The sequence below is a fragment of the Salvelinus namaycush genome, unplaced genomic scaffold, assembly GCF_016432855.1.
Source record: "Salvelinus namaycush isolate Seneca unplaced genomic scaffold, SaNama_1.0 Scaffold1529, whole genome shotgun sequence".
NCBI lineage: Eukaryota > Metazoa > Chordata > Actinopteri > Salmoniformes > Salmonidae > Salvelinus > Salvelinus namaycush.
Genome location: NW_024058263.1, coordinates 42,703 through 61,306, shown reverse-complemented (window position 1 = coordinate 61,306; position 18,604 = coordinate 42,703). Strand labels below are relative to the sequence as shown.

The following is an 18,604-nucleotide window of genomic DNA, read 5'->3' as shown; positions in this document are numbered from 1 at the left end:
TATTCAGGCTGGTATGGCCGTAAGCGAAGGTACATCTCTTGGTACACCATATAAAGTCAAAGTGAGTCTGATAAACAGACATTGCATTCTCACCAATTAGATAAGCAGCTTGAACTTTGGCTCACTCAAAAAGTGGAAGAAATTACATATACTGTAGCCATCACTTTTTAGCACAGATAGTTGGATGAAATACAAACAAACCTTGCTAACATTTCAAGCGAGGGCACATATTTCAGCCTTGTGGGAAAAAACGGACAAATACAATGACTTCTGACAAATACATCATCAGCAACAGTTTCCCATGCAGCTATCCTACTAGCCACAATAAATACACAAAAGCTCTGGATGTTGAAAACCTATTGCATTGTTCTGTGCTAAGGAGGAACGCATGTATGGACAATTTCATATTGGAAGCGCATGGGGCGCGTACACATCATGACCGGGGGGGGGTTAGAGTGGCTTCTCAACTATCTCTTGATTGAAGTACCAGCGTGGCATAAATACAATGCTGCATTTCGCAACATAATGTTTAGACAAAATGCCAACAATGTTTTGCTACAAACAAATGTTTCCACCTTTCGATTGGTCCACAAAGTCTCTTTCACAACTGACTTCAAAGATCTCCATAAGCACAGTCGGTTGACTCAAGTCATCCTTAAGCCTGCCGCCAAGCAACGGTTTATCATTAACAAAGATATCAGGGTAAAGCGCAAACGACCACTACCATAATTTGCAACGACCACTACCATAAATTTTGCATTCGAGATTCCCACATTTGGAAAATTCAAAAGGGGTCAGCCCAGCCAGAGTGGAATGGCTGAGCCCCACACTGGGTCAACCACCTTCTTGATCACAGTATCTCTTCTGCTTAGTGGAGGGCAAGTCTCTCCAGTGCCAACATTTTCCGCTAACGGGAACCACTTTTTGTTGTGATAATATCATATCACATCGACCTGCGTTAAATGCCGTTTAGGAATGCACTTGCACACAGAGTGGTGAAAAAGTAGTTTATTTTGTTTACTAGATTATATCAGTGAACCACTAGATTCCCATCATGCAACACTGTCGAAAAAATCACCAATTACTTTTTAATATCTTAACCTATCTGATATCACAAATGTTTGCGATATGACGAAATACAATCACATTCAGACACACACACACACACAGACAAATGCATGAAACCAATTGATTTATTATCGATAACATCTCAGATTCTCTTGTGCTTTTGATTTACTCCATAAAAGAAGGGTTGTAATTCCAACATGGAAAACACAGGGCCATCAGACACCAGTCCAGTTCCACTCCTCACCAGCATTATTTCCTTTGATCATTTGAACAGGGCGAGGGAGCACAGAGCACACACAAGCTGCATTCAGTAACAATATTCTTATTTGTCTTATAAATAAAAGGCAGTTGCTCCCTGACAACACAAGGAACTTTGATCGTATTAAAAGGGCAGGGGAGACTAGCCCATAGAAGCTGCATTTAGTCAATTCAGCATCAAATGCTTACTACAAGGCAGTGTTGCTGATGAAATAATGCCACACCCCCTAGTGGACAAAAGGCTTACAGCACCTGGTATTCCCAGGCGGTCTCCCATCCAAGTACTAACCAGGCCCGACCCTGCTTAGCTTCCGAGATCAGACGAGATCGGGCGTATTCAGGCTGGTATGGCCGTAAGCGAAGGACATCTCTTGGTACACCATATAAAGTCAAAGTGAGTCTGATAAACAGACATTGCATTCTCACCAATTAGATAAGCAGCTTGAACTTTGGCTCACTCAAAAAGTGGAAGAAATTACATATACTGTAGCCATCACTTTTTAGCACAGATAGTTGGATGAAATACAAACAAACCTTGCTAACATTTCAAAGCGAGGGCACATATTTCAGCCTTGTGGGAAAAAACGGACAAATACAATGACTTCTGACAAATACATCATCAGCAACAGTTTCCCATGCAGCTATCCTACTAGCCACAATAAATACACAAAAGCTCTGGATGTTGAAAACCTATTGCATTGTTCTGTGCTAAGGAGGAACGCATGTATGGACAATTTCATATTGGAAGCGCATGGGGCGCGTATGACACATCATGACCGGGGGGGTTAGAGTGGCTTCTCAACTATCTCTTGATTGAAGTACCAGCGTGGCATAAATACAATGCTGCATTTCGCAACATAATGTTTCGACAAAATGCCAACAATGTTTTGCTACAAACAAATGTTTCCACCTTTCGATTGGTCCACAAAGTCTCTTTCACAACTGACTTCAAAGATCTCCATAAGCACAGTCAGTTGACTCAAGTCATCCTTAAGCCTGCCGCCAAGCAACGGTTTATCATTAACAAAGATATCAGGGTAAAGCGCAAACGACCACTACCATAAATTTTGCATTCGAGATTCCCACATTTGGAAAATTCAAAAGGGGTCAGCCCAGCCAGAGTGGAATGGCTGAGCCCCACACTGGGTCAACCACCTTCTTGATCACAGTATCTCTTCTGCTTAGTGGAGGGCAAGTCTCTCCAGTGCCAACATTTTCCGCTAACGGGAACCACTTTGTGTTCTGATAATATCATATCACATCGACCTGCGTTAAATGCCGTTTAGGAATGCACTTGCACACAGAGTGGTGAAAAAGTAGTTTATTTTGTTTACTAGATTATATCAGTGAACCACTAGATTCCCATCATGCAACACTGTCGAAAAAATCACCAATTACTTTTTAATATCTTAACCTATCTGATATCACAAATGTTTGCGATATGACGAAATACAATCACATTCAGACACACACACACACACACAGACAAATGCATGAAACCAATTGATTTATTATCGATAACATCTCAGATTCTCTTGTGCTTTTGATTTACTCCATAAAAGAAGGGTTGTAATTCCAACATGGAAAACACAGGGCCATCAGACACCAGTCCAGTTCCACTCCTCACCAGCATTATTTCCTTTGATCATTTGAACAGGGCGAGGGAGCACAGAGCACACACAAGCTGCATTCAGTAACAATATTCTTATTTGTCTTATAAATAAAAGGCAGTTGCTCCCTGACAACACAAGGAACTTTGATCGTATTAAAAGGGCAGGGGAGACTAGCCCATAGAAGCTGCATTTAGTCAATTCAGCATCAAATGCTTACTACAAGGCAGTGTTGCTGATGAAATAATGCCACACCCCCTAGTGGACAAAAGGCTTACAGCACCTGGTATTCCCAGGCGGTCTCCCATCCAAGTACTAACCAGGCCCGACCCTGCTTAGCTTCCGAGATCAGACGAGATCGGGCGTATTCAGGCTGGTATGGCCGTAAGCGAAGGACATCTCTTGGTACACCATATAAAGTCAAAGTGAGTCTGATAAACAGACATTGCATTCTCACCAATTAGATAAGCAGCTTGAACTTTGGCTCACTCAAAAAGTGGAAGAAATTACATATACTGTAGCCATCACTTTTTAGCACAGATAGTTGGATGAAATACAAACAAACCTTGCTAACATTTCAAAGCGAGGGCACATATTTCAGCCTTGTGGGAAAAAACGGACAAATACAATGACTTCTGACAAATACATCATCAGCAACAGTTTCCCATGCAGCTATCCTACTAGCCACAATAAATACACAAAAGCTCTGGATGTTGAAAACCTATTGCATTGTTCTGTGCTAAGGAGGAACGCATGTATGGACAATTTCATATTGGAAGCGCATGGGCGCGTATGACACATCATGACCGGGGGGGGTTAGAGTGGCTTCTCAACTATCTCTTGATTGAAGTACCAGCGTGGCATAAATACAATGCTGCATTTCGCAACATAATGTTTCGACAAAATGCCAACAATGTTTTGCTACAAACAAATGTTTCCACCTTTCGATTGGTCCACAAAGTCTCTTTCACAACTGACTTCAAAGATCTCCATAAGCACAGTCGGTTGACTCAAGTCATCCTTAAGCCTGCCGCCAAGCAACGGTTTATCATTAACAAAGATATCAGGGTAAAGCGCAAACGACCACTACCATAAATTTTGCAATCGAGATTCCCACATTTGGAAAATTCAAAAGGGGTCAGCACAGCCAGAGTGGAATGGCTGAGCCCCACACTGGGTCAACCACCTTCTTGATCACAGTATCTCTTCTGCTTAGTGGAGGGCAAGTCTCTCCAGTGCCAACATTTTCCGCTAACGGTAACCACTTTGTGTTCTGATAATATCATATCACATCGACCTGCGTTAAATGCCGTTTAGGAATGCACTTGCACACAGAGTGGTGAAAAAGTAGTTTATTTTGTTTACTAGATTATATCAGTGAACCACTAGATTCCCATCATGCAACACTGTCGAAAAAATCACCAATTACTTTTTAATATCTTAACCTATCTGATATCACAAATGTTTGCGATATGACGAAATACAATCACATTCAGACACACACACACACACAGACAAATGCATGAAACCAATTGATTTATTATCGATAACATCTCAGATTCTCTTGTGCTTTTGATTTACTCCATAAAAGAAGGGTTGTAATTCCAACATGGAAAACACAGGGCCATCAGACACCAGTCCAGTTCCACTCCTCACCAGCATTATTTCCTTTGATCATTTGAACAGGGCGAGGGAGCACAGAGCACACACAAGCTGCATTCAGTAACAATATTCTTATTTGTCTTATAAATAAAAGGCAGTTGCTCCCTGACAACACAAGGAACTTTGATCGTATTAAAAGGGCAGGGGAGACTAGCCCATAGAAGCTGCATTTAGTCAATTCAGCATCAAATGCTTACTACAAGGCAGTGTTGCTGATGAAATAATGCCACACCCCCTAGTGGACAAAAGGCTTACAGCACCTGGTATTCCCAGGCGGTCTCCCATCCAAGTACTAACCAGGCCCGACCCTGCTTAGCTTCCGAGATCAGACGAGATCGGGCGTATTCAGGCTGGTATGGCCGTAAGCGAAGGTACATCTCTTGGTACACCATATAAAGTCAAAGTGAGTCTGATAAACAGACATTGCATTCTCACCAATTAGATAAGCAGCTTGAACTTTGGCTCACTCAAAAAGTGGAAGAAATTACATATACTGTAGCCATCACTTTTTAGCACAGATAGTTGGATGAAATACAAACAAACCTTGCTAACATTTCAAAGCGAGGGCACATATTTCAGCCTTGTGGGAAAAAACGGACAAATACAATGACTTCTGACAAATACATCATCAGCAACAGTTTCCCATGCAGCTATCCTACTAGCCACAATAAATACACAAAAGCTCTGGATGTTGAAAACCTATTGCATTGTTCTGTGCTAAGGAGGAACGCATGTATGGACAATTTCATATTGGAAGCGCATGGGGCGCGTATGACACATCATGACCGGGGGGGGGTTAGAGTGGCTTCTCAACTATCTCTTGATTGAAGTACCAGCGTGGCATAAATACAATGCTGCATTTCGCAACATAATGTTTCGACAAAATGCCAACAATGTTTTGCTACAAACAAATGTTTCCACCTTTCGATTGGTCCACAAAGTCTCTTTCACAACTGACTTCAAAGATCTCCATAAGCACAGTCAGTTGACTCAAGTCATCCTTAAGCCTGCCGCCAAGCAACGGTTTATCATTAACAAAGACATCAGGGTAAAGCGCAAACGACCACTACCATAAATTTATGCAATCGAGATTCCCACATTTGGAAAATTCACAAGGGGTCAGCACAGCCAGAGTGGAATGGCTGAGCCCCACACTGGGTGCAACCACCTTCTTGATCACGGTATCTCTTCTGCTTAGTGGAGGGCAAGTCTCTCCAGTGCCAACATTTTCCGCTAACGGTAACCACTTTGTGTTCTGATAATATCATATCACATCGACCTGCGTTAAATGCCGTTTAGGAATGCACTTGCACACAGAGTGGTGAAAAAGTAGTTTATTTTGTTTACTAGATTATATCAGTGAACCACTAGATTCCCATCATGCAACACTGTCGAAAAAATCACCAATTACTTTTTAATATCTTAACCTATCTGATATCACAAATGTTTGCGATATGACGAAATACAATCACATTCAGACACACACACACACACAGACAAATGCATGAAACCAATTGATTTATTATCGATAACATCTCAGATTCTCTTGTGCTTTTGATTTACTCCATAAAAGAAGGGTTGTAATTCCAACATGGAAAACACAGGGCCATCAGACACCAGTCCAGTTCCACTCCTCACCAGCATTATTTCCTTTGATCATTTGAACAGGGCGAGGGAGCACAGAGCACACACAAGCTGCATTCAGTAACAATATTCTTATTTGTCTTATAAATAAAAGGCAGTTGCTCCCTGACAACACAAGGAACTTTGATCGTATTAAAAGGGCAGGGGAGACTAGCCCATAGAAGCTGCATTTAGTCAATTCAGCATCAAATGCTTACTACAAGGCAGTGTTGCTGATGAAATAATGCCACACCCCCTAGTGGACAAAAGGCTTACAGCACCTGGTATTCCCAGGCGGTCTCCCATCCAAGTACTAACCAGGCCCGACCCTGCTTAGCTTCCGAGATCAGACGAGATCGGGCGTATTCAGGCTGGTATGGCCGTAAGCGAAGGTACATCTCTTGGTACACCATATAAAGTCAAAGTGAGTCTGATAAACAGACATTGCATTCTCACCAATTAGATAAGCAGCTTGAACTTTGGCTCACTCAAAAAGTGGAAGAAATTACATATACTGTAGCCATCACTTTTTAGCACAGATAGTTGGATGAAATACAAACAAACCTTGCTAACATTTCAAAGCGAGGGCACATATTTCAGCCTTGTGGGAAAAAACGGACAAATACAATGACTTCTGACAAATACATCATCAGCAACAGTTTCCCATGCAGCTATCCTACTAGCCACAATAAATACACAAAAGCTCTGGATGTTGAAAACCTATTGCATTGTTCTGTGCTAAGGAGGAACGCATGTATGGACAATTTCATATTGGAAGCGCATGGGGCGCGTATGACACATCATGACCGGGGGGGGGTTAGAGTGGCTTCTCAACTATCTCTTGATTGAAGTACCAGCGTGGCATAAATACAATGCTGCATTTCGCAACATAATGTTTCGACAAAATGCCAACAATGTTTTGCTACAAACAAATGTTTCCACCTTTCGATTGGTCCACAAAGTCTCTTTCACAACTGACTTCAAAGATCTCCATAAGCACAGTCAGTTGACTCAAGTCATCCTTAAGCCTGCCGCCAAGCAACGGTTTATCATTAACAAAGACATCAGGGTAAAGCGCAAACGACCACTACCATAAATTATGCAATCGAGATTCCCACATTTGGAAAATTCACAAAGGGTCAGCACAGCCAGAGTGCAATGGCTGAGCCCCACACTGGGTGCAACCACCTTCTTGATCACGGTATCTCTTCTGCTTAGTGGAGGGCAAGTCTCTCCAGTGCCAACATTTTCCGCTAACGGTAACCACTTTGTGTTCTGATAATATCATATCACATCGACCTGCGTTAAATGCCGTTTAGGAATGCACTTGCACACAGAGTGGTGAAAAAGTAGTTTATTTTGTTTACTAGATTATATCAGTGAACCACTAGATTCCCATCATGCAACACTGTCGAAAAAATCACCAATTACTTTTTAATATCTTAACCTATCTGATATCACAAATGTTTGCGATATGACGAAATACAATCACATTCAGACACACACACACACACACAGACAAATGCATGAAACCAATTGATTTATTATCGATAACATCTCAGATTCTCTTGTGCTTTTGATTTACTCCATAAAAGAAGGGTTGTAATTCCAACATGGAAAACACAGGGCCATCAGACACCAGTCCAGTTCCACTCCTCACCAGCATTATTTCCTTTGATCATTTGAACAGGGCGAGGGAGCACAGAGCACACACAAGCTGCATTCAGTAACAATATTCTTATTTGTCTTATAAATAAAAGGCAGTTGCTCCCTGACAACACAAGGAACTTTGATCGTATTAAAAGGGCAGGGGAGACTAGCCCATAGAAGCTGCATTTAGTCAATTCAGCATCAAATGCTTACTACAAGGCAGTGTTGCTGATGAAATAATGCCACACCCCCTAGTGGACAAAAGGCTTACAGCACCTGGTATTCCCAGGCGGTCTCCCATCCAAGTACTAACCAGGCCCGACCCTGCTTAGCTTCCGAGATCAGACGAGATCGGGCATATTCAGGCTGGTATGGCCGTAAGCGAAGGTACATCTCTTGGTACACCATATAAAGTCAAAGTGAGTCTGATAAACAGACATTGCATTCTCACCAATTAGATAAGCAGCTTGAACTTTGGCTCACTCAAAAAGTGGAAGAAATTACATATACTGTAGCCATCACTTTTTAGCACAGATAGTTGGATGAAATACAAACAAACCTTGCTAACATTTCAAAGCGAGGGCACATATTTCAGCCTTGTGGGAAAAAACGGACAAATACAATGACTTCTGACAAATACATCATCAGCAACAGTTTCCCATGCAGCTATCCTACTAGCCACAATAAATACACAAAAGCTCTGGATGTTGAAAACCTATTGCATTGTTCTGTGCTAAGGAGGAACGCATGTATGGACAATTTCATATTGGAAGCATGGCGCGTATGACACATCATGACCGGGGGGGGGTTAGAGTGGCTTCTCAACTATCTCTTGATTGAAGTACCAGCGTGGCATAAATACAATGCTGCATTTCGCAACATAATGTTTCGACAAAATGCCAACAATGTTTTGCTACAAACAAATGTTTCCACCTTTCGATTGGTCCACAAAGTCTCTTTCACAACTGACTTCAAAGATCTCCATAAGCACAGTCAGTTGACTCAAGTCATCCTTAAGCCTGCCGCCAAGCAACGGTTTATCATTAACAAAGACATCAGGGTAAAGCGCAAACGACCACTACCATAAATTTTGCAATCGAGATTCCCACATTTGGAAAATTCACAAGGGGTCAGCACAGCCAGAGTGCAATGGCTGAGCCCCACACTGGGTGCAACCACCTTCTTGATCACAGTATCTCTTCTGCTTAGTGGAGGGCAAGTCTCTCCAGTGCCAACATTTTCCGCTAACGGTAACCACTTTGTGTTCTGATAATATCATATCACATCGACCTGCGTTAAATGCCGTTTAGGAATGCACTTGCACACAGAGTGGTGAAAAAGTAGTTTATTTTGTTTACTAGATTATATCAGTGAACCACTAGATTCCCATCATGCAACACTGTCGAAAAAATCACCAATTACTTTTTAATATCTTAACCTATCTGATATCACAAATGTTTGCGATATGACGAAATACAATCACATTCAGACACACACACACACACACAGACAAATGCATGAAACCAATTGATTTATTATCGATAACATCTCAGATTCTCTTGTGCTTTTGATTTACTCCATAAAAGAAGGGTTGTAATTCCAACATGGAAAACACAGGGCCATCAGACACCAGTCCAGTTCCACTCCTCACCAGCATTATTTCCTTTGATCATTTGAACAGGGCGAGGGAGCACAGAGCACACACAAGCTGCATTCAGTAACAATATTCTTATTTGTCTTATAAATAAAAGGCAGTTGCTCCCTGACAACACAAGGAACTTTGATCGTATTAAAAGGGCAGGGGAGACTAGCCCATAGAAGCTGCATTTAGTCAATTCAGCATCAAATGCTTACTACAAGGCAGTGTTGCTGATGAAATAATGCCACACCCCCTAGTGGACAAAAGGCTTACAGCACCTGGTATTCCCAGGCGGTCTCCCATCCAAGTACTAACCAGGCCCGACCCTGCTTAGCTTCCGAGATCAGACGAGATCGGGCGTATTCAGGCTGGTATGGCCGTAAGCGAAGGTACATCTCTTGGTACACCATATAAAGTCAAAGTGAGTCTGATAAACAGACATTGCATTCTCACCAATTAGATAAGCAGCTTGAACTTTGGCTCACTCAAAAAGTGGAAGAAATTACATATACTGTAGCCATCACTTTTTAGCACAGATAGTTGGATGAAATACAAACAAACCTTGCTAACATTTCAAAGCGAGGGCACATATTTCAGCCTTGTGGGAAAAAACGGACAAATACAATGACTTCTGACAAATACATCATCAGCAACAGTTTCCCATGCAGCTATCCTACTAGCCACAATAAATACACAAAAGCTCTGGATGTTGAAAACCTATTGCATTGTTCTGTGCTAAGGAGGAACGCATGTATGGACAATTTCATATTGGAAGCGCATGGGGCGCGTATGACACATCATGACCGGGGGGGTTAGAGTGGCTTCTCAACTATCTCTTGATTGAAGTACCAGCGTGGCATAAATACAATGCTGCATTTCGCAACATAATGTTTCGACAAAATGCCAACAATGTTTTGCTACAAACAAATGTTTCCACCTTTCGATTGGTCCACAAAGTCTCTTTCACAACTGACTTCAAAGATCTCCATAAGCACAGTCAGTTGACTCAAGTCACCCTTAAGCCTGCCGCCAAGCAACGGTTTATCATTAACATAGACATCAGGATAAAGCGCCAACGACCACTACCATAAATTTTGCAATCGAGATTCCCACATTTAGAAAATTCACAAGGGGTCAGCACAGCCAGAGTGGAATGGCTGAGCCCCACACCGGGTGCAACCACCTTCTTGATCACAGGTATCTCTTCTGCTTAGTGGAGGGCAAGTCTCTCCAGTGCCAACATTTTCCGCTAACGGTAACCACTTTGTGTTCTGATAATATCATATCACATCGACCTGCGTTAAATGCCGTTTAGGAATGCACTTGCACACAGAGTGGTGAAAAAGTAGTTTATTTTGTTTACTAGATTATATCAGTGAACCACTAGATTCCCATCATGCAACACTGTCGAAAAAATCACCAATTACTTTTTAATATCTTAACCTATCTGATATCACAAATGTTTGCGATATGACGAAATACAATCACATTCAGACACACACACACACACACAGACAAATGCATGAAACCAATTGATTTATTATCGATAACATCTCAGATTCTCTTGTGCTTTTGATTTACTCCATAAAAGAAGGGTTGTAATTCCAACATGGAAAACACAGGGCCATCAGACACCAGTCCAGTTCCACTCCTCACCAGCATTATTTCCTTTGATCATTTGAACAGGGCGAGGGAGCACAGAGCACACACAAGCTGCATTCAGTAACAATATTCTTATTTGTCTTATAAATAAAAGGCAGTTGCTCCCTGACAACACAAGGAACTTTGATCGTATTAAAAGGGCAGGGGAGACTAGCCCATAGAAGCTGCATTTAGTCAATTCAGCATCAAATGCTTACTACAAGGCAGTGTTGCTGATGAAATAATGCCACACCCCCTAGTGGACAAAAGGCTTACAGCACCTGGTATTCCCAGGCGGTCTCCCATCCAAGTACTAACCAGGCCCGACCCTGCTTAGCTTCCGAGATCAGACGAGATCGGGCATATTCAGGCTGGTATGGCCGTAAGCGAAGGTACATCTCTTGGTACACCATATAAAGTCAAAGTGAGTCTGATAAACAGACATTGCATTCTCACCAATTAGATAAGCAGCTTGAACTTTGGCTCACTCAAAAAGTGGAAGAAATTACATATACTGTAGCCATCACTTTTTAGCACAGATAGTTGGATGAAATACAAACAAACCTTGCTAACATTTCAAAGCGAGGGCACATATTTCAGCCTTGTGGGAAAAAACGGACAAATACAATGACTTCTGACAAATACATCATCAGCAACAGTTTCCCATGCAGCTATCCTACTAGCCACAATAAATACACAAAAGCTCTGGATGTTGAAAACCTATTGCATTGTTCTGTGCTAAGGAGGAACGCATGTATGGACAATTTCATATTGGAAGCGCATGGGGCGCGTATGACACATCATGACCGGGGGGGGTTAGAGTGGCTTCTCAACTATCTCTTGATTGAAGTACCAGCGTGGCATAAATACAATGCTGCATTTCGCAACATAATGTTTCGACAAAATGCCAACAATGTTTTGCTACAAACAAATGTTTCCACCTTTCGATTGGTCCACAAAGTCTCTTTCACAACTGACTTCAAAGATCTCCATAAGCACAGTCAGGTTGACTCAAGTCATCCTTAAGCCTGCCGCCAAGCAACGGTTTATCATTAACAAAGACTATCAGGGTAAAGCGCAAACGACCACTACCATAAATTTTGCAATCGAGATTCCCACATTTGGAAAATTCAAAAGGGGTCAGCCCAGCCAGAGTGGAATGGCTGAGCCCCACACTGGGTGCAACCACCTTCTTGATCACAGTATCTCTTCTGCTTAGTGGAGGGCAAGTCTCTCCAGTGCCAACATTTTCCGCTAACGGTAACCACTTTGTGTTCTGATAATATCATATCACATCGACCTGCGTTAAATGCCGTTTAGGAATGCACTTGCACACAGAGTGGTGAAAAAGTAGTTTATTTTGTTTACTAGATTATATCAGTGAACCACTAGATTCCCATCATGCAACACTGTCGAAAAAATCACCAATTACTTTTTAATATCTTAACCTATCTGATATCACAAATGTTTGCGATATGACGAAATACAATCACATTCAGACACACACACACACACACAGACAAATGCATGAAACCAATTGATTTATTATCGATAACATCTCAGATTCTCTTGTGCTTTTGATTTACTCCATAAAAGAAGGGTTGTAATTCCAACATGGAAAACACAGGGCCATCAGACACCAGTCCAGTTCCACTCCTCACCAGCATTATTTCCTTTGATCATTTGAACAGGGCGAGGGAGCACAGAGCACACACAAGCTGCATTCAGTAACAATATTCTTATTTGTCTTATAAATAAAAGGCAGTTGCTCCCTGACAACACAAGGAACTTTGATCGTATTAAAAGGGCAGGGGAGACTAGCCCATAGAAGCTGCATTTAGTCAATTCAGCATCAAATGCTTACTACAAGGCAGTGTTGCTGATGAAATAATGCCACACCCCCTAGTGGACAAAAGGCTTACAGCACCTGGTATTCCCAGGCGGTCTCCCATCCAAGTACTAACCAGGCCCGACCCTGCTTAGCTTCCGAGATCAGACGAGATCGGGCATATTCAGGCTGGTATGGCCGTAAGCGAAGGTACATCTCTTGGTACACCATATAAAGTCAAAGTGAGTCTGATAAACAGACATTGCATTCTCACCAATTAGATAAGCAGCTTGAACTTTGGCTCACTCAAAAAGTGGAAGAAATTACATATACTGTAGCCATCACTTTTTAGCACAGATAGTTGGATGAAATACAAACAAACCTTGCTAACATTTCAAAGCGAGGGCACATATTTCAGCCTTGTGGGAAAAAACGGACAAATACAATGACTTCTGACAAATACATCATCAGCAACAGTTTCCCATGCAGCTATCCTACTAGCCACAATAAATACACAAAAGCTCTGGATGTTGAAAACCTATTGCATTGTTCTGTGCTAAGGAGGAACGCATGTATGGACAATTTCATATTGGAAGCGCATGGGGCGCGTATGACACATCATGACCGGGGGGGTTAGAGTGGCTTCTCAACTATCTCTTGATTGAAGTACCAGCGTGGCATAAATACAATGCTGCATTTCGCAACATAATGTTTCGACAAAATGCCAACAATGTTTTGCTACAAACAAATGTTTCCACCTTTCGATTGGTCCACAAAGTCTCTTTCACAACTGACTTCAAAGATCTCCATAAGCACAGTCAGTTGACTCAAGTCATCCTTAAGCCTGCCGCCAAGCAACGGTTTATCATTAACAAAGATATCAGGGTAAAGCGCAAACGACCACTACCATAAATTTTGCATTCGAGATTCCCACATTTGGAAAATTCACAAGGGGTCAGCCCAGCCAGAGTGAATGGCTGAGCCCCACACTGGGTGCAACCACCTTCTTGATCACAGTATCTCTTCTGCTTAGTGGAGGGCAAGTCTCTCCAGTGCCAACATTTTCCGCTAACGGTAACCACTTTGTGTTCTGATAATATCATATCACATCGACCTGCGTTAAATGCCGTTTAGGAATGCACTTGCACACAGAGTGGTGAAAAAGTAGTTTATTTTGTTTACTAGATTATATCAGTGAACCACTAGATTCCCATCATGCAACACTGTCGAAAAAATCACCAATTACTTTTTAATATCTTAACCTATCTGATATCACAAATGTTTGCGATATGACGAAATACAATCACATTCAGACACACACACACACACACAGACAAATGCATGAAACCAATTGATTTATTATCGATAACATCTCAGATTCTCTTGTGCTTTTGATTTACTCCATAAAAGAAGGGTTGTAATTCCAACATGGAAAACACAGGGCCATCAGACACCAGTCCAGTTCCACTCCTCACCAGCATTATTTCCTTTGATCATTTGAACAGGGCGAGGGAGCACAGAGCACACACAAGCTGCATTCAGTAACAATATTCTTATTTGTCTTATAAATAAAAGGCAGTTGCTCCCTGACAACACAAGGAACTTTGATCGTATTAAAAGGGCAGGGGAGACTAGCCCATAGAAGCTGCATTTAGTCAATTCAGCATCAAATGCTTACTACAAGGCAGTGTTGCTGATGAAATAATGCCACACCCCCTAGTGGACAAAAGGCTTACAGCACCTGGTATTCCCAGGCGGTCTCCCATCCAAGTACTAACCAGGCCCGACCCTGCTTAGCTTCCGAGATCAGACGAGATCGGGCATATTCAGGCTGGTATGGCCGTAAGCGAAGGTACATCTCTTGGTACACCATATAAAGTCAAAGTGAGTCTGATAAACAGACATTGCATTCTCACCAATTAGATAAGCAGCTTGAACTTTGGCTCACTCAAAAAGTGGAAGAAATTACATATACTGTAGCCATCACTTTTTAGCACAGATAGTTGGATGAAATACAAACAAACCTTGCTAACATTTCAAAGCGAGGGCACATATTTCAGCCTTGTGGGAAAAAACGGACAAATACAATGACTTCTGACAAATACATCATCAGCAACAGTTTCCCATGCAGCTATCCTACTAGCCACAATAAATACACAAAAGCTCTGGATGTTGAAAACCTATTGCATTGTTCTGTGCTAAGGAGGAACGCATGTATGGACAATTTCATATTGGAAGCGCATGGGGCGCGTATGACACATCATGACCGGGGGGGGTTAGAGTGGCTTCTCAACTATCTCTTGATTGAAGTACCAGCGTGGCATAAATACAATGCTGCATTTCGCAACATAATGTTTCGACAAAATGCCAACAATGTTTTGCTACAAACAAATGTTTCCACCTTTCGATTGGTCCACAAAGTCTCTTTCACAACTGACTTCAAAGATCTCCATAAGCACAGTCGGTTGACTCAAGTCATCCTTAAGCCTGCCGCCAAGCAACGGTTTATCATTAACAAAGATATCAGGGTAAAGCACAAACGACCACTACCATAAATTTTGCAATTGAGATTCCCACATTTGGAAAATTCAAAAGGGGTCAGCCCAGCCAGAGTGGAATGGCTGAGCCCCACACTGGGTCAACCACCTTCTTGATCACAGTATCTCTTCTGCTTAGTGGAGGGCAAGTCTCTCCAGTGCCAACATTTTCCGCTAACGGGAACCACTTTTTGTTGTGATAATATCATATCACATCGACCTGCGTTAAATGCCGTTTAGGAATGCACTTGCACACAGAGTGGTGAAAAAGTAGTTTATTTTGTTTACTAGATTATATCAGTGAACCACTAGATTCCCATCATGCAACACTGTCGAAAAAATCACCAATTACTTTTTAATATCTTAACCTATCTGATATCACAAATGTTTGCGATATGACGAAATACAATCACATTCAGACACACACACACACACACAGACAAATGCATGAAACCAATTGATTTATTATCGATAACATCTCAGATTCTCTTGTGCTTTTGATTTACTCCATAAAAGAAGGGTTGTAATTCCAACATGGAAAACACAGGGCCATCAGACACCAGTCCAGTTCCACTCCTCACCAGCATTATTTCCTTTGATCATTTGAACAGGGCGAGGGAGCACAGAGCACACACAAGCTGCATTCAGTAACAATATTCTTATTTGTCTTATAAATAAAAGGCAGTTGCTCCCTGACAACACAAGGAACTTTGATCGTATTAAAAGGGCAGGGGAGACTAGCCCATAGAAGCTGCATTTAGTCAATTCAGCATCAAATGCTTACTACAAGGCAGTGTTGCTGATGAAATAATGCCACACCCCCTAGTGGACAAAAGGCTTACAGCACCTGGTATTCCCAGGCGGTCTCCCATCCAAGTACTAACCAGGCCCGACCCTGCTTAGCTTCCGAGATCAGACGAGATCGGGCATATTCAGGCTGGTATGGCCGTAAGCGAAGGTACATCTCTTGGTACACCATATAAAGTCAAAGTGAGTCTGATAAACAGACATTGCATTCTCACCAATTAGATAAGCAGCTTGAACTTTGGCTCACTCAAAAAGTGGAAGAAATTACATATACTGTAGCCATCACTTTTTAGCACAGATAGTTGGATGAAATACAAACAAACCTTGCTAACATTTCAAAGCGAGGGCACATATTTCAGCCTTGTGGGAAAAAACGGACAAATACAATGACTTCTGACAAATACATCATCAGCAACAGTTTCCCATGCAGCTATCCTACTAGCCACAATAAATACACAAAAGCTCTGGATGTTGAAAACCTATTGCATTGTTCTGTGCTAAGGAGGAACGCATGTATGGACAATTTCATATTGGAAGCGCATGGGGCGCGTATGACACATCATGACCGGGGGGGTTAGAGTGGCTTCTCAACTATCTCTTGATTGAAGTACCAGCGTGGCATAAATACAATGCTGCATTTCGCAACATAATGTTTCGACAAAATGCCAACAATGTTTTGCTACAAACAAATGTTTCCACCTTTCGATTGGTCCACAAAGTCTCTTTCACAACTGACTTCAAAGATCTCCATAAGCACAGTCGGTTGACTCAAGTCATCCTTAAGCCTGCCGCCAAGCAACGGTTTATCATTAACAAAGATATCAGGGTAAAGCACAAACGACCACTACCATAAATTTTGCATTCGAGATTCCCATATTTGGAAAATTCAAAAGGGGTCAGCCCAGCCAGAGTGGAATGGCTGAGCTCCACACTGGGTCAACCACCTTCTTGATCACAGTATCTCTTCTGCTTAGTGGAGGGCAAGTCTCTCCAGTGCCAACATTTTCCGCTAACGGGAACCACTTTTTGTTGTGATAATATCATATCACATCGACCTGCGTTAAATGCCGTTTAGGAATGCACTTGCACACAGAGTGGTGAAAAAGTAGTTTATTTTGTTTACTAGATTATATCAGTGAACCACTAGATTCCCATCATGCAACACTGTCGAAAAAATCACCAATTACTTTTTAATATCTTAACCTATCTGATATCACAAATGTTTGCGATATGACGAAATACAATCACATTCAGACACACACACACACACAGAGACAAATGCATGAAACCAATTGATTTATTATCGATAACATCTCAGATTCTCTTGTGCTTTTGATTTACTCCATAAAAGAAGGGTTGTAATTCCAACATGGAAAACACAGGGCCATCAGACACCAGTCCAGTTCCACTCCTCACCAGCATTATTTCCTTTGATCATTTGAACAGGGCGAGGGAGCACAGAGCACACACAAGCTGCATTCAGTAACAATATTCTTATTTGTCTTATAAATAAAAGGCAGTTGCTCCCTGACAACACAAGGAACTTTGATCGTATTAAAAGGGCAGGGGAGACTAGCCCATAGAAGCTGCATTTAGTCAATTCAGCATCAAATGCTTACTACAAGGCAGTGTTGCTGATGAAATAATGCCACACCCCCTAGTGGACAAAAGGCTTATAGCACCTGGTATTCCCAGGCGGTCTCCCATCCAAGTACTAACCAGGGCCAACGCTGCTTAGCTTCCGAGATCAGACGAGATCGGGCATATTTTTTTTTTTTTTTTTTATCTTTTATTATGAAAAAACACATAATATTTACAACATTCAATCAATAATAAAAAAGGATGAACAATTCATCCTTTTACAAAATCAAAAAATCAAAAATAAATAAAATAAAACCTATTAAAAAACACAATCATCCACTAAATCCACTTAATAATGAAATACAAGTTTCCCATTTGACAGAATTTCAATAAAAGTACTCCCCCACACAAACAATTTTTCAAAATTTCCTCCACCGTATCTATATATTATCTCTATATCTCTCTCTAATATGCTCCTAAAAAAACCTTCCACACTCACAATTTTCCCTTCATAATGACCTAAATTTCTTCTTAATCTTATCGCATATCTAGCATGACTTAGTATAAAATTCACCAAATTAAAATTTAAAACTTTACTTTTCCCATTTACACCAAAAAGAAACAACCTCCTCCACTCCACCCCAGTAAAAATCTCTTCTCCCCAATGTTTTACTAAAAGCCCTTTTAAAAACTCGTGAAA

General features: G+C 41.5%; 11 non-coding genes and 10 pseudogenes across 11 annotated transcripts; all 21 read right to left on the bottom strand.

Moving 5' to 3' along the window:
• Positions 1–714: 714 nt before the first annotated feature.
• LOC120036948 lies at positions 715–875 on the bottom strand. The gene has a single exon (XR_005474703.1). It is a non-coding gene; the product is annotated as a U1 spliceosomal RNA (small nuclear RNA).
• Positions 876–1,566: 691 nt separating this feature from the next.
• On the bottom strand, positions 1,567–1,685 carry LOC120036956. Its single transcript, XR_005474705.1, has one exon. It is a non-coding gene; the product is annotated as a 5S ribosomal RNA (ribosomal RNA).
• A 679-nt stretch (positions 1,686–2,364) lies between these two features.
• LOC120036943 lies at positions 2,365–2,514 on the bottom strand (annotated as a pseudogene).
• Positions 2,515–3,207: 693 nt separating this feature from the next.
• On the bottom strand, positions 3,208–3,326 carry LOC120036955. The gene has a single exon (XR_005474704.1). It is a non-coding gene; the product is annotated as a 5S ribosomal RNA (ribosomal RNA).
• Positions 3,327–4,005: 679 nt separating this feature from the next.
• LOC120036941 lies at positions 4,006–4,155 on the bottom strand (annotated as a pseudogene).
• A 691-nt stretch (positions 4,156–4,846) lies between these two features.
• On the bottom strand, positions 4,847–4,965 carry LOC120036944. The gene has a single exon (XR_005474702.1). It is a non-coding gene; the product is annotated as a 5S ribosomal RNA (ribosomal RNA).
• A 682-nt stretch (positions 4,966–5,647) lies between these two features.
• Positions 5,648–5,799, bottom strand: LOC120036947 (annotated as a pseudogene).
• A 691-nt stretch (positions 5,800–6,490) lies between these two features.
• Positions 6,491–6,609, bottom strand: LOC120036935. Its single transcript, XR_005474700.1, has one exon. It is a non-coding gene; the product is annotated as a 5S ribosomal RNA (ribosomal RNA).
• Positions 6,610–7,291: 682 nt separating this feature from the next.
• On the bottom strand, positions 7,292–7,442 carry LOC120036939 (annotated as a pseudogene).
• Positions 7,443–8,135: 693 nt separating this feature from the next.
• LOC120036934 lies at positions 8,136–8,254 on the bottom strand. Its single transcript, XR_005474699.1, has one exon. It is a non-coding gene; the product is annotated as a 5S ribosomal RNA (ribosomal RNA).
• Positions 8,255–8,932: 678 nt separating this feature from the next.
• On the bottom strand, positions 8,933–9,083 carry LOC120036940 (annotated as a pseudogene).
• A 693-nt stretch (positions 9,084–9,776) lies between these two features.
• On the bottom strand, positions 9,777–9,895 carry LOC120036928. The gene has a single exon (XR_005474694.1). It is a non-coding gene; the product is annotated as a 5S ribosomal RNA (ribosomal RNA).
• A 680-nt stretch (positions 9,896–10,575) lies between these two features.
• On the bottom strand, positions 10,576–10,727 carry LOC120036951 (annotated as a pseudogene).
• Positions 10,728–11,420: 693 nt separating this feature from the next.
• On the bottom strand, positions 11,421–11,539 carry LOC120036933. The gene has a single exon (XR_005474698.1). It is a non-coding gene; the product is annotated as a 5S ribosomal RNA (ribosomal RNA).
• Positions 11,540–12,222: 683 nt separating this feature from the next.
• On the bottom strand, positions 12,223–12,373 carry LOC120036946 (annotated as a pseudogene).
• Positions 12,374–13,066: 693 nt separating this feature from the next.
• LOC120036932 lies at positions 13,067–13,185 on the bottom strand. The gene has a single exon (XR_005474697.1). It is a non-coding gene; the product is annotated as a 5S ribosomal RNA (ribosomal RNA).
• Positions 13,186–13,865: 680 nt separating this feature from the next.
• Positions 13,866–14,015, bottom strand: LOC120036952 (annotated as a pseudogene).
• Positions 14,016–14,708: 693 nt separating this feature from the next.
• LOC120036931 lies at positions 14,709–14,827 on the bottom strand. Its single transcript, XR_005474696.1, has one exon. It is a non-coding gene; the product is annotated as a 5S ribosomal RNA (ribosomal RNA).
• A 677-nt stretch (positions 14,828–15,504) lies between these two features.
• LOC120036942 lies at positions 15,505–15,658 on the bottom strand (annotated as a pseudogene).
• Positions 15,659–16,351: 693 nt separating this feature from the next.
• Positions 16,352–16,470, bottom strand: LOC120036930. Its single transcript, XR_005474695.1, has one exon. It is a non-coding gene; the product is annotated as a 5S ribosomal RNA (ribosomal RNA).
• A 676-nt stretch (positions 16,471–17,146) lies between these two features.
• LOC120036953 lies at positions 17,147–17,300 on the bottom strand (annotated as a pseudogene).
• Positions 17,301–18,604: the final 1,304 nt, after the last annotated feature.